Source organism: Ovis canadensis, chromosome 19 (assembly GCF_042477335.2).
Source record: "Ovis canadensis isolate MfBH-ARS-UI-01 breed Bighorn chromosome 19, ARS-UI_OviCan_v2, whole genome shotgun sequence".
Taxonomy (NCBI): Eukaryota; Metazoa; Chordata; class Mammalia; order Artiodactyla; family Bovidae; genus Ovis; species Ovis canadensis.
The window spans coordinates 73590269-73604579 of NC_091263.1; the positions used below are offsets into that span (position 1 = coordinate 73590269).

The following is a 14311-nucleotide window of genomic DNA, read 5'->3' on the forward strand; positions in this document are numbered from 1 at the left end:
TCCACTGGCCCTCGCCAATTCCCGGTCTGAGAGCCTTGCCTCCTCCAGTGAGTAACTGGTCGCTCCTGCACCACCTACTGCTCCACCCTGCCGCCGCCAAGGCCTCAGCTCTGAGTCATCCGGGCTCTCACTGGGTTCTCTGCTTGGTAATCTTATGAACTCTGAGAGGTAGGAGAGCGAGCAGAGGCAGGGCTGGCCAAGGCCACGGCTTGGGACACAGAAAGGCCAGTGGACTTGGCGTCAAGAGGACAGAGGTCCTGGGTCTCCTCTGCCACCAGCTAACAGAGTGACGGCGGACCAGCCACTGTGCCTCTGTTTCCTCGTCTGTAAAAGGAGAGGGCCGGACAGGGATCTCCAAGACTGTTTTGAGTTCCAGGCTATGGGGACTAAACTCGGGCACAAAATACAGCTAGACAGAAGCAACTTGCTTCAAAGGAGAACCTTTTCCTGACATTTTCAGCTGATGATTTTATTCCCATCAGGGCACCTGGCGCAGCCTTTATGGTTTCTTGAGACATAAATGAAAAAAAAATTTAATGCACCCAAGTTAAGAGTTTTGAGGCTGAGTTACGCAATAATTTCAGCGCTCATTACAGTATTTGGATTTTCCTAGAGAAACTACCCAGAGGTAACACGAGTTGCTCTTTCTACTGTTCGCCCACAAACGCAAGGCTGAGACACTGGAGGGAATCTGGGTGTTCTGATGCATCGCTGAACGTAGAAGCAACTAGGAGGGGTCAGCAAGACAGGTGTGGCGGCGGGACACTACACGGCGACGACAAAGAGGCAGCGCGGCTCCTGGCCGCAGCACGGCGCGCCTCCAGTCACAGCTGCGGCACAGCTCCCCTCGGTGAGCATCCAGGAGTGGCTGAAGCTGGGGCTTCCGTGGGTCCAGTGGTTAAGAATCCACCTTGCAATGTAGGAAGAGCAGGTTTGATTCCTGGTCGGGAAACTAAGATCCCACGTGCCCCAGGGCAACACAGCCTGAGATGAGCACTTCTGGGTGTTATCCCAATGAGATGTTCAGCGATGTGCACAGCTGCTGACTCATGAGCACGGTCAGTGAGGACGGTCGTTACAGACTGCATGTCTGTCCCCTCTCAAAATTCACACCGAAACTCTAATCAGCGAGGCGATACTAAGAGTATCGGGCTGTGGAACCTTTAGAAGGTAATTAGCTCAGAAGGGTGGTGGCCTCTTAAGGAGGATTAGTGCCTTTATAAGAAGAAGTCAGAGAGTGAGCAGGTTCCTTTTCTGCTCTCTGAGAGTACAATGAGAGGAGAGCTGTCTGCAAACCAGGAAGTGGACCCTCAGCAGACACCAGCTCTGCCGGAACCTTGATCTTGGGTTGTCAGCCTCCAGAACGATGAGAAAAAAAAGCCTGCTGTTTAAACCAGCCAGGTAGTTATAGCAGCCCAAAGAAGACTGAGGTTATTGTTTACAATAGTGAAAAAGCAAACAATCTGCATGCCTTAAGGAATAGGCTTTACGTATATTTAAACATGCATATACCACACACACCGGTACTGATAGAGCAGCATACTTGGAAACATACAGCAGTATATGTGCACGCTATTGTATCAATTCGTATGCCAGACATTTACCACATATATAAATACTGTATAATATAAATAACACACAAGTATGTTTATATCTTATATAAACCTACATATTTATTTCACAGATGTCAGTGTTTTCAATAAAAGCTTCCCGGGGAGCTCAAACAGTAACGAATCCACCTGCAATGTGGGAGACCTGGGTTCAGTCCCCGTGTTGGGAAGAACCCTGAAGAGGGGCATGGCAATCCACTCCAGTATTCCTGCCTGGAGAATCCCCAAGGACAAGGGAGCCTGGCGGGCTGCAGTCCGCGGCGTTGCAAGGAGCTGGACATGACTGAGTTATTGAAACATGGAGAGCATTATTGATACAGTAGGATGCTTGCTATACGGCCAGTTAGACTTTTGAGGAAGAATATTTAATGACTTAATAGTAACTAGTAATAGTTTCAGCTGAAGCTGAAACTCCAATACTTTGGCCACCAATGCAAAGAACTGACTCACTGGAAAAGACCTTGATGCTGGGAAAGATTGAAGGCAGAAGGAGAAAGGGACACAGAGGATGAGATGGTTGGACGGCATCACTGAGTCAATGGACATGAGTTTGAGTGAACTCTGGGAGCTGGTGATGGACAGGAAGGCCTGGTGTGCTGCAGTCCGTGGGGTCACAGAGTCAGACACGACTGAGCGACTGAACTGAACAGTAACTAACATTTACTGAACCCCAATTATGTACTCCATGTGTATTACCTCATTTAACCCTCATAATATAACTGTGATAAAATACATGTTGTTTATAGATGAGAATGCTGAAGCTCAGGGAGTGAAGGAACTTGGTCAAAACCACCTTGTTAATAAATGACAAGCCCAGAAATATGTCGATTAATTTATGTTTAAGTAAAAAATAAGGTCTATAACAATATGTGTAGTTTTATCTCATTTTTATTGCTATAGTTTTGATTTTTTTTCAAAACATGTTTTTGCACATATCTGTAAGACATAACAACTTATACATTCAGCAATTCACATCTAACCTCTTCAGAATGCAGTGGTGGGATTATGAGACTGTGCATTTCTTCCTTTTGGCTAATACGTGTCGAATGGGTCTGTGCGTGAGGCAGGCACAGGCTCTCTTCTCAACACGTGCTTACTGCCTGCACCAGCTCTTCCTCGCAGCGTGTGTTATCTGTTACTTGTGGCATATGGGATCTCGATCCCTGACCAGAGATCCAGCCTGGGCACCCTGAACCGGGAGCCCAGAGTCACCCACTGGACCCCAGGGAAGTCTCACAGGGCACAGGATCTTAGCGATCACTAGCCCATGGGGCGCTGCCTTATCCGGGGGTGGACCCACTCAGCACAGCACGGGCTGCTGTCTTAGACGCTCCTCAGACCCTCCGCAGAGCCCCGCGAGCGCCGCCGTCCCCAGGACCACGCGCCAGCCGTCTGCACGCTCCTCAGGCCCTCTGCAGAGCCCGGCGAGCGCCGCCGTCCCCAGGGCCTGCCGTGTTCATGGAGCCCTCACGCCATAGCTGCACGCAGCATGGGGGCCCTGCGTGGTGGCATCTCTGCCCACAGAGGCAGGCTGTCCTCCAGCCTCCGGCTCTGGAGGTGGGGGAGGCCCTGGCCTGGGTCCACTCCGCAGTGGTCAAAGGCCTGGGCAGCTGGGGGAGGGCCCCCTAACGGGACACTAGACGCCACGGGGCCAGGGAGGGCCTCCGCGCCTACCCCACAGAGATCTGTGTAACAGGAAGCTCGGGAAGGTCAGGCACCCGCGCACCTTGTGTCAGGGTGGGCACGTTCACGGTGCGCGTGCGGGGCCTGGGAAGGCTGCCTCGGCTTCTGTGTCAGTGCTGCCAGAGCAGTGGTGTGGCTGCGGCTCAGCTCACTGAGCAGCCTGGACAATGTCTGCTGTCTGAAGGTTCTTCCATCAATGTAGGAAAGTTTGCAACACGCATTTTTTAATGAAAAAATAATCTGGGGGAGGGGCAATATAGGGGGAGTGGGCAGTAACAAACTGCTGCGTCTAAGACAGGCTCAAGGATGTCCTGTAGACACAACGGATGGAGCCGGTATTTCGTAATAACTGTGAATGCAAAGTAACCTTCTAAAAATTAGACAAAAATTTTTAAAGCTTTAAAGAATCAAAAAAATTTTCCAAATATTTTGGGAGCATTCATTCATTTAATGAATATTTGGGAGCTGGCCACAAAGGAGAAGAGCCAAGCTCCACAGGTTGCGAGCCTGCGGCGTCCTCTCCTCGCCTGCAAGCCGGCCCCTGGGCCCTCTGCATCGGTGCCGCTGGGGTGGGCGCCCTGCCTCCCCCACCCTTCTCTGCCTCTTAGGGCTGCTCCAGGCCAACGCGAGCACACCCTTCTCCGGGCCCAGCTGCGGTATTCTGACGCCCACGGCAGTTTATACTTACCGGGAGCTCCTTCTGGGCCCAGCACTCGGCCTTCCTCAGCTTACCCCTTCACACGGCATCAACGCTCCTCTCACTCTGAAGCTGAAAAGCACTCAGACGTCGAGCGCTGGGCCACTCATCAGCCCAGGCAGACCAGCCCCAGAGCCTGCCTCTCCTCTCAACCGCTGACCTCCCCACCCCCCCGCCACCACGCCCACCCCAGACTGTGGATACACCCCACGCGGGCTGGCGGGGGAAGTCCTCAGGGGAGACATCAGTCCAGGCATTCCTGAAGAGCAGCAGTTCAAGGGACCGCTCATCAGCCCCGGGTGTGCCTGGAACCCCTGCTTCCCGGTTTGTGGCAGAAACAGACAATGGTGCCCTCTCTGTGTGCCCCCACACCTCATCTCAGAGTCCTGCCCCTCCCCTCCCCACCCCTGCGCCCTCTCTGCCGCTGCCTAAACAAGCTGGGGCCTGGGCGGGTACAGCCTCGTGGACACCAAGTGGCCAAGACTCACTGTTTCAAAATCCAGGTTTTCTCTGGAATTCAGCCCCTTCCTTTTCTTTCTTCTCAGCTGCCTCTGCTAGGCCCTCACTGTCACCAGCCTGCAGACGGCCACCACTCACCCAAGTCGACTCACATTCCAGCCCTCCACTGGGTCCACACTGACCAGGAGACAATGCCCAGCCTGCTGCCTGGCAAGCAAGGATCCCAGCGGCCCAGCCCCTGCCAGCCTTCCCAGCTCCACCACGCATCTCCACGCTGCCCCTCATTAATCTCACTTTGCCACAGACCCAGCCCCAGGCTCCACCTGCAACACACTTCTGCACTCCTCAGGGAAACCCCCAGTGCTGGGCAGAGGCCGGGTGCAGTCAGGGAGACTGCGGTGAAACACCGTGCAGGGGCTAAGACCATCCCGAGAGTGGGGGGACGCCGCTGGGAGGGGGAGATGCCTTCCTCCGTCTTAAAGAGTGAGAGGGCATTCGCTGGGCTGAGAAAAGCAGCGGGGGGATTCCGACACCGAAGTCTGAGAAAGGGCCTTTGTAAACGGGGAAGGGATCTGTGCCGTGCAAACGTTATTCCCAGGCCTGGCTCCACCGCTCAGCCCCCAGCTTCTCTAGGCAGCTGTAGAGGGAACGTGGAGGTAGGGAGAGGGGAGAGACGGGACCCCCACATGCGGTGCAGGGGCCCACAGAGCAGGTATCACTGTTTGGGGGTTTGTTTTGACACGAACCAGGAAGCAGGGCTTCTAGGCACACTCGGGGCTGGTGCGTCGCGCCTGGAGCCTCCGTGTCCGTCACGGGCCGCGGTGCCCTCAGAGAGGGAGACCACTCAAGATGCTGGCATTCCTGCTGGGCTTCCCTGATGCCTCAGTTGGTACAGAATTCGCCTGCACTGCAGGAGGCCCTGGTTTGATTCCTGAGCTGGGAAGGTCTGCTGGAGACCTTCCCGACCCAGGCTACCTGCTCCAGTATTCTGGCCTGGAGTATTTCTCCAGATTACTGACATATTTTTTTAGAATCACGTAATATAGAATCCCCTGGCAGTCTGGTGGTTAGACTCTTCGTTTTCACTGTCATGGGCGTGGGTTCGATCCCCGATCAGGAAGTAGGATCCCACAAGCTGTGCAGTGCAGCCAAAAAAAAATTACAAAAAACCTTCAAAACCTAGGACATTACTCTTGGGAAATTATTCAAAGTAATTAAATTAACAATTATTAATTAATAATTACATCAAGCATCCAAGAGAAGAATAATTGTAATTACTTCATGGGCTATCTCTGGGTGTGACGAAGTGCCGCCTTAACAATCCCAGTTGTGCAGGCGGTAATACACGAGAAGGGCTTTCCCGCCGGCTCAGCAGTAAAGAATCTGCTGGCAACACAGGAGCTGCAGGAGATGCGGGTTCAGTCCCCGAGTTAGGAAAGTCCCCTGCAGGAGGGCATGACAACCCACACCAGTACTCTTGCCTGGGAAATCCCATGGACAGAGGAGCCTGGTGGGCTACAGCCCACAGGGTCGCAAAGAGTCGGACCCGACTGAGTGACTAGGCGCTCACACGGGAAATGCTTACATCTTAAGTGAAGGAACAGAACACGACAGCATATAGAGATTACGCTTATCAGGGAATCCAGAAGCTACAAAAGCAGATAGCATATTGGACTACTTGACATTCTAAGTTTTAAGACAAAAAACACTTTAAAAGTTAGAAGACAAAGCATAGAGCAGGAAAAAAATGATACCATCTGCAAAGAAAGTTAAGGTCTGTAGTAAACGAAGAGTTTCTACAAATTAAAATCCAATAGGAAAATGAGTCAGCGGTTGGACAGACAATCCATAGAAGAGAAAATGCGAGGAGCACAACTCCAGAGCTTCCCTGGTGGCTCAGCGGTGAAGAAACCTCCTGCCAGCGCAGGAGGCGTGGGCCATACCCTGATCTGGGCAGATCCCACATGCTGGGGACCGACAGGACCCTGCGGCACCACTTCGGAGCCTGCGCTCTGAAGCCCCAGCCCCACGCCGAGCCCACGTGCCGCCTCTGCCGCAGAGCGAGCGCCCCAGAGCCCGCGCCCCGCAACAGCAGAGAGGCTCACGCCGCAGCTCCCCGCAACAGGACCCAGCACAGCCATAAACAAAGGAAAATAAAAGACACGCACTCTCGACACGCAAGGAAATGCAAACTCAGGCAGAAGCAACAGCCTCACTTTCATCTGAGGAGCTGGCAAAACCCGAAAAGAGTAACACCCAGGGCCGGTAGAGATTCGGAGAAAGAGACATTCCTGCTCATTGCTGGTAGGAACGCGGCCAGCTGCGACTTTTCTGGAAAGGAACTTGCTTCTCTGAAAACCACACGACAGCAAAGAGGAAGAAACTTCTGACATGAGCTACGAGGCGGATGAATGTCCAGGATGTTGGGCCAAGTGGACAAGCCAGAGCTGGGCGAGACACGCAGGGGGATCCCAGGTACGTGGAGTTCTAGGAAGGGGAAACCCTCCTGGGCAGTGGCGGCCGGGGGGCGGGGGGTGGGGTGGGGCGCGCCTGCAGAGGTGCAAGAGGGGCTGTTTCAGGGCTGGAAAGGTTTGCGCCTGGTGGTGACACTGCTGACTATATTCATCAAACCTCATTGACGCTACAGTCAAATGGGAGCATTTCAGCGCATGGCCATGACGGCTGCAAAAAGTTGATTTAAAATTTTAAAATACAAAAATATATGTTTCTTTATCTTTCAAATCCCATTTTGGATAAGCAGGCCTACAGATGTGAAAGTACCCGTACAGAAGAGCTTATGCCGATGGACGTTTTATCGCAACATTTCTTAGAGATAACAAACTATGGATGATGGAAATATTCATCATCAGGGAACTAAATGAATAAATCACGATGCATCCTTAACGTAAAATAAACCCACCTAAAAGAATAAGTTAGTATCTTCTGGTCTTGAGGAATATGCACTTTATGGTTTAAAAAAAAAGCATATATTTTAAAATATGGTATGTATATCTGAAAGACAGGAAAAATATGTGTTGAGCACACTAGGCTGTTAGCATTTATTACTTCAGGGGATGGGACTGGAGTAGGGCGTAGGGCGTATATGATTTTCCTTTCACAAAATTTTGAATTATTTCAGTTGTAAAAATCAGCATGAATTACTTTTGTAATTCTTTCGAGTCTTAAACAAAGTTTAAACAAAAAGTAATAAAGAGTATAGGGAATCACTAAGTGTTTTATAATATAAAATAGGATAAAAACAATAAATTGAATTCGTGCTTTTATTACTAGTGGAAAAAATGAAATATGCACATGGATAAGGATTTGTAAGGAGAACTCAAAACAGGTTTTTAAGAGTTTTGTGGAGTGTGGGAGTATACATTTTTTTTTATAAACCTGTGAATGCTTGTGGGCAATAACCAGAATAGTTCTATTATATAAAACATGCAAAATATAGATGCCGTGAACAAAGCAGAGACAGAAAATGCAAAAATTAGAGCGGTTCAGGAAGGACGGCAGGTTTATGAATAATTTTTTTCTCTTTCCCCAAACTGTATGTAATATTACAACACCTTAGAATAAAAAGTAACCCTTCCTCTCTGAGAAGCGACGTACTCTTTTATGGAATTATTGACATTAGGTGAAAAGACAACACAAATGTTATCAGCTTTGTCAACATAAACCCCTGTAAGGACAAGGACTAGAAAGAAGAAGGCTGAGGTGTCTGAGGTTTCTAATTCCTATTTCCTTCACTATTATTGCAAAAACTGCAAATAAAGAGTAGGGGAAAGCCATCTGCAGTGACATGGATAGACTCAGAGAGGATCACACCAAGTCAGTCAGACAAGGACAAATAGCCTATGACATCACCAGTTTGTGTAACCACCCTCCCAAAACAATAATACAAATGAATTTATACACAAAACAGGTACAGACCCACAGACATAGAAAGCCAATGTATGGCTGCCAAAGGGGAAAGTGGAGGGAGGGATAAATAAGGAGTTTGGGATTAACACATCCACGCTATATATAAAGCAGATAACCGACAAGGACCTACTGTGGAGCACAGGAAACTCTGCTCAATATCTTGTAATAATCTACAAGAGAAAAGAATCTGGGAAAAAACAGATTTATGCATGTATAACTCAATCACTTTGTTGTATGCCTGAGACTAACGCAACATTGTTAGTTTCAAAATCGATTGTTCTTTAATAAAAATTAAAAAAAAAAAAAAGAAGAGTCCAGGGAAAACTTTTATTCTGTGTTTTCCTAGTTGCCAGAGCCTCTATCTTCTTTTTTCAATATAAACATCTTTTAAATACTAGCCGACTGGGAAATCCCTAAAACACATTATCTCAAGCCGCTGACCTTTGGAAAGCAAATGGGGTAGCGGGGAGGCTGTGATCCACATTCCTGTCAATCCTGCTGGGTTCCAGCCCCACCTGTGGCAGGGGGTCGCTGGGACGCGGGGAGGAGGCACCGAGCTGGTCTGAAGCAGGCTGTTCTGGGAAGGAGGCCCAGGCCTTCCCTGGCAGTCTCCTCCGAGTTCTCGGGGGATGTTTGCGCCATGTCTGAACACAGACTGCAGACTGAGCATGACCCAAGCAAGTCACTTGCCCTGCAATTCAAAAAAACAAATGCAATCCTAGACTTGATACGGTTTAAATCAGCTGGACGAGGGGCCTCTCGGGTGTGAGAGGCTCCAGCCACTGCTGACCTTCTAATAGGAAGGAGTATCAAGTCAGGGTTCCAAATTGTGATATTTTAAATGTGTAGATAATTAACACTTTCAAAACACACACATTGCATTTTTAATAGGGCTAAAGGCGACTACAGAATTACATACACGTATAAAAGTAACTACGTGTGCGTATATATATGGATGGAGATACGTGTATTTCCTTTTGGAAAGTATAGATGCATTTCAAAGTCAGGAAAAAGGATGAGTTTGTTTGATTTTTGACCGTGCCACACAGTCTGTGGGATCTTCAGTCCCCACCCAGGGACTGACCCGGGGCCTGGCAGGGAAAGGGTTAACTGTGTCCTAACCACTGCACCACCAGGGTATTTTGGAAAAGGTTATTTTAAAATAATATCTTAGTTACATTTTCAGATAAGACGTTGAATACTTTTTTTCTTTAATCTCTAGCAACCGTTTCCGGTAAACAACATCTACATTGAAAATAATAGATCCAACTGTCCATTTGAAAAAGCACGGTAAATACACAGGGAGGTTTTTATGCACATCGTGTAAAATTCCCTCTATAGACACCTGTCTGCTCAGGGCGCACTTCAGGCGCACTGGCTTGACTAAGGAAGCCAAAGTTCAAAGTAATACGATGAGCATTTTGTTTCAATCCTTCTTCTCATCTCCGGCTCACGGAGGCCCTTGTATGGAGATGGAGCTCTGGGAGAATGCGCAACCTGGCCACCTGCCCAGGGCAGGCCCAGCTCAGCAGCCTGCAGGAGCTGCAGGGGGTGGAGCCCGTGACTCGGGCTCAGAGGCTTCAGGCTGGAACTGCAGCGCCGCTGTTTCCTGTGTGACTCTGAGCCTACATCCTCCACAGAGAGATGGAGATAAGAAGTTAAAACCTGCACAGGCTTGGGGGAAGGTTAGCCAGATGCACAGGGCTGCTGAGCACGAGATTGAGCACGAAGGTTGCTCAAATGTTTGCTTCCTTGGGCGGACTGGCTCTGGCTGGACGAAGGGATAACGTGGGATGATGTATGTGAAAACAAATGTCGGTTATAATTAGAAATGGGCAACAGCGCCCTGGAGTCTGTGTCAAGACGGCTTGTCTGTGTGTACGATGGTGGCGGTGGGAGGTTTGCGCACTGCCTCCCAGTGTCCGAAGCAAGGGAGTTAGCCTCCAACGCTAGGGTATTTTTTAACTTTCTTCTGAGCGCCCCACCCCCCGACCTTCTGGCTTGACAGAGCTTGACAGCTTCTCAGAATGGATCTGGAAATGCAGAGGAGGGCCGGGAAGGGGCAGGACGATGGGCAAGGAACTACAGCTCACGGCTCCCGATGCGCGTCATACTTCTGAGTGCATTCAGAAGCGTGGCGAGGCCCGGCCTCTCCCTCGAACCTTGCCTCCCTTTTCCGCTACTCCAGACGCCCTAGTCTACTATCCCTGAAACACGTCGAGCTGAGACTTGGTCAAGGTGCATTCCTGCCCCCTTCCTCCACCCTTGGTTCCCTCCTCCTAGAACATGTGCAACCGGATCTCCACGAGGTTGGTGCCCTCTCGTTTAAGTCTCAGCTGAGCTTCCTGCTTCAAGGAGCGCCTGCCCTGATCCCTGTGGCTACAGCACCCACCCTCAACCTCTGCCCACTCTCTGCCCTGCTATGCTGTTTTCTTTACAGTGCTGGTCGTCATTGGAAACGGTCTCACTGCATATGGACTACCTGACAGCCTCAGAAGCAAGAGCTCACCTGTCTCGTCCGTACCAATCCCCAGCATCTGCACTCCCGAGAGACGCGTGTTGAATGAATGAATGACTGAGATCCTTCACGGCGTCTCCCTAACCGGAAGGAGAGCTCCATCCTGGGTGGCCCACGGCGGCTTACGCGCTGCTGGATGAGGGCTCTTCCTGGTTGCGGGGGGTCCATGCATTGGTGGTCTCCACTGACTGTCAGCCCTCTCCCTCACAGGTATATTCCGGGATTGGACACATAACTAACTTGCTTTGGCCGATGGGATGGCAGCAGATGTGCTGGGCACAGAGCCTTGGTACAGATTTGAATGCTGGGGCCTGTCCTCTTGGGTGCTGCCTCTTGAAGTCCCGAGTCACTCTGTGACGAGGTCCAGCTGCTGTGATGGCATGGAGGCACAAGTGTGCCAGTCATCCCCCTGTTCCAGCCACCTCAGCTGACGCCCCAGAAGTCTGGGTGAAGATGCTCTTTGGAACCTTCCACCCCAGAAGACACCTGGCAGGGTGGAAGAACCACCCAGCTGAGCCCAGCCCAGAGTGCAGAGCCAGGGGAAATATGCAGTCACGTTTTAAGCAAGTTTGACATGCTGACTTTAGCAATAAGTAGCTGAAACGCCAGCTTCCTTTCCATTTGGAACGGCTGTGTGAGTCCACAGCTCAGAAACTGAGGTGGCAAAGGGCCACAACACGGTTAGCTTTGCTTTTGCGCTTCAGCCCGCATCCCACACACGTTAGTCCATAGTTCGTTGAGCAGTTTATTGAACTCGCCATGCTAATCTCTGTGCTACTTAAGTGTGTGATGGAGAAGGTGCTGGTCGTTTCCTCCACAATCTTTAAGGTTATGCCAGAGGCATCAGTGGGTCCATCCCACGCCTTGTTCCCGACCACACAGCTTGTGCAAGGCTGTAGCAGCTGGGCCTGCCCGGGTGAGCCTCCTGCTGACGCTGCGGCCAGGTTGCCGCCCTCTCCCTGGGCCTTCCCTCCTGGACCCTTCGCCCCGCACCAGCTGCTCTCCAGGAGAGCGAGCGAGAGAACAGGGTAGGTCTGCCTAACCTTGACCTTCATTCATGTCTTAAAAGACAAGAGACAAACCCTACTCTGTACTGCCTTAAAATCTACATTTAAGTAGAAAGCCTTATTTTTTTCCCTTATTTTTCCCTCTTGGACAGAATAAAGTAAATCCAAAGTGACAACACAGTTTATCTCAGATTAGAAGTTATGATTGGTGGTTTGAAAGCAAAAAAAGGTCAATTAATTTTACAGGTAAAAATGAATACATTAAAATTTTTAAGGAAGGGAGGAAGGGGAATTGTTTTTATCATTAAAAAAGTCAAATGCACAGACTAAAAAGATCTAATAATTACTAAGTTGCCATATTCAGTTCACATGTGAATGTGAGTGTGTGTGTTTTCCTCAAAGATGTGGAGGCAGTTTCAGTTCTCCTATCCAACCACCACAGCACCGTCACACCTAAAAAGCACCACCGTGAGACACAGTCTTTGCACATGGGGCTTGGGGGAAAGAGCCCGCCTTTCTCTGCACTTCTTATCTGGGAGCACAGGCTAGCTGGCCAGCGTGCAAGGCCAAGTGTGGGAGGAGGTAACAGGAGGGCTTTCTGATTCCCGAGGCCAGGCAAAGGCGTGGAGCTGCTGGGCTTCAGCACCGGGTTTAAAACCATTTATGGGAGCGCCGTGGTTCCTGGATTCTGAGCGCCAGTGCTGAACTGCCTGTGTGTGAGCAAGTCCCAGGCCGACATGCCCCTCAGCAGTGTGGAAATGGCATGAAAAATGGAATCGAGCAGGTCTTTGAGAGACGAAACAAACTGTAGCCACGAGTCAAGCACGAGGGGGAAACAAAAGATTCACTGCAAACGATTTCTGCGGTGAGGGAACCCAGGCCTTCCCAGGGGGCAATGTGGGTGGGGACAGCTGGACTGAGACAGGAAGTGGGGCTCAGGCAGGGGATTCCTGGCTGGACGAGTGTGCTGAAGGAGCACCTCGCTCCCCACCTCTGCTGGCTGCGGGCGCCTCCTGGCCAGGAAGGCTTCCGCACAATGTCTCTGCCTCCCTGCGGCCCTGCCTCCTTTCCTCCACACCCCCTGGCTCCGGCTCCCCCGACAGGCTGTTTTTCTTTATCTGCCCCTCATCGCTGTCATCCCTATAGAGCAGAGGCAGTATCTGCTTGCAGGGCAGCTCTCGGGCAGGGCCACACGGGGTGGGGTGGGTGACCGTGGCTGGCGCGCTGTCAGGCACCTTGAAACAGGCCCTGAGTAAACGGGAGTCGGAGTCATTTCCTGGGGAGCCCCCGCCCTGGGAAGTGCCAGAGGGGGCAGGGCAGGCGGAATGGGGAAGAACCCGGGTTCTTTTCCCCTGCTCCCTCTGCTGGGGGGCGGCGTGAGCCGACAGCTCTCCCTGCGTGCCCCTGGCCCACCAGGCAGCCTCCAGGCCTGGATCAGTCTGGAGAGGCCTGCGGTTGCCGCGGCCGGTCCCTGGGCTCCCTGCCTCCTGTGTTGCTCCCCAGGTCTTCAATCCCCTGCGAGACAATCTCCTTGTGTTAAACTGTTTGTTCTAAATACCTACAGTGGTTTCAGCTTTCCTGGTTGGACCCTGACTGGGACACGTGTTGAATGTCCAGATCAAGTGTGCAGTAAAGAGAGAGCTCAGCACGCTTGGGAGGTCCACACCCTGCCCGTCCCACAGCGAGGACGGGCCCTGGCCTGGCTCCTGGGGGGCAGCACGCAGGCCCTTGCAGTGTCCACATGGGAAGAGTGCCTTTGTGTGCCTGGGGCCCAGGGCCACCCCAGACAGCTGATGCCAACCATGTGAGGTAGCCTGGGGCCGTGGCTGGGGGATGGTAATGAAGACCGTGGTGGCTCAGTGGCAAAGAATCCGCCTGCAGTGCAGGAGACGCAAGAGACCTGGGTTCAGTCCCTGGGTCGAGAAGATCCCCTGGAGGCGGCACGGCAACCCACTCCAGCATTCTTGCCGGGAGAAGTCCACGGACAAAGGAGCCTGACGGGCCACAGTCCGTAGGTCGCCAAGAGTTGTGCACCGCTGAAGTGATTTAGCACGTGTGCTCGCAATGGAGACCGTGTATCTGTGGTCAGCCATGGGGGTGCTCTCTGCTTACGAGACTGCCCTTCCACACAAACCCTGGACACGGGGGACTGGATGAGAGTCCCCGCTGGCCACACCTGTGCGCGCTGTCACACAGTCGCCGGGAGAACTAAGCGCCATCTGCAGGTCTCCCGTGGGCAGCACAGCCGGACCGCCACACCTGGGAGCTCCTGCGCTCTGCTCTGTATACACTTTCCTTTCCTGATTTTAACCTCTACTCTTCTACTAGAGTGAACTGTAAGCATGAGTTGAACAGCTTTCCTGAATTATGAGTCTTTCTACCAAGTCACTGAGGCCGAGGGTAGTCCTGG

The 14311-nt window shown here is 51.5% G+C and overlaps 1 protein-coding gene and 1 long non-coding RNA gene across 5 annotated transcripts in view; one reads left to right on the plus strand and one right to left on the minus strand.

Annotated features, from left to right (window-relative positions):
* CNBP (CCHC-type zinc finger nucleic acid binding protein) overlaps positions 1-14311 on the minus strand; it is a 58348-nt gene that overhangs the window by 29952 nt on the left and 14085 nt on the right. The window lies entirely within an intron of this gene.
* LOC138424326 (uncharacterized) lies at positions 6121-12234 on the plus strand. The gene is made up of 2 exons (XR_011250752.1): positions 6121-6924; positions 10817-12234. It is a non-coding gene; the product is annotated as an uncharacterized lncRNA (long non-coding RNA).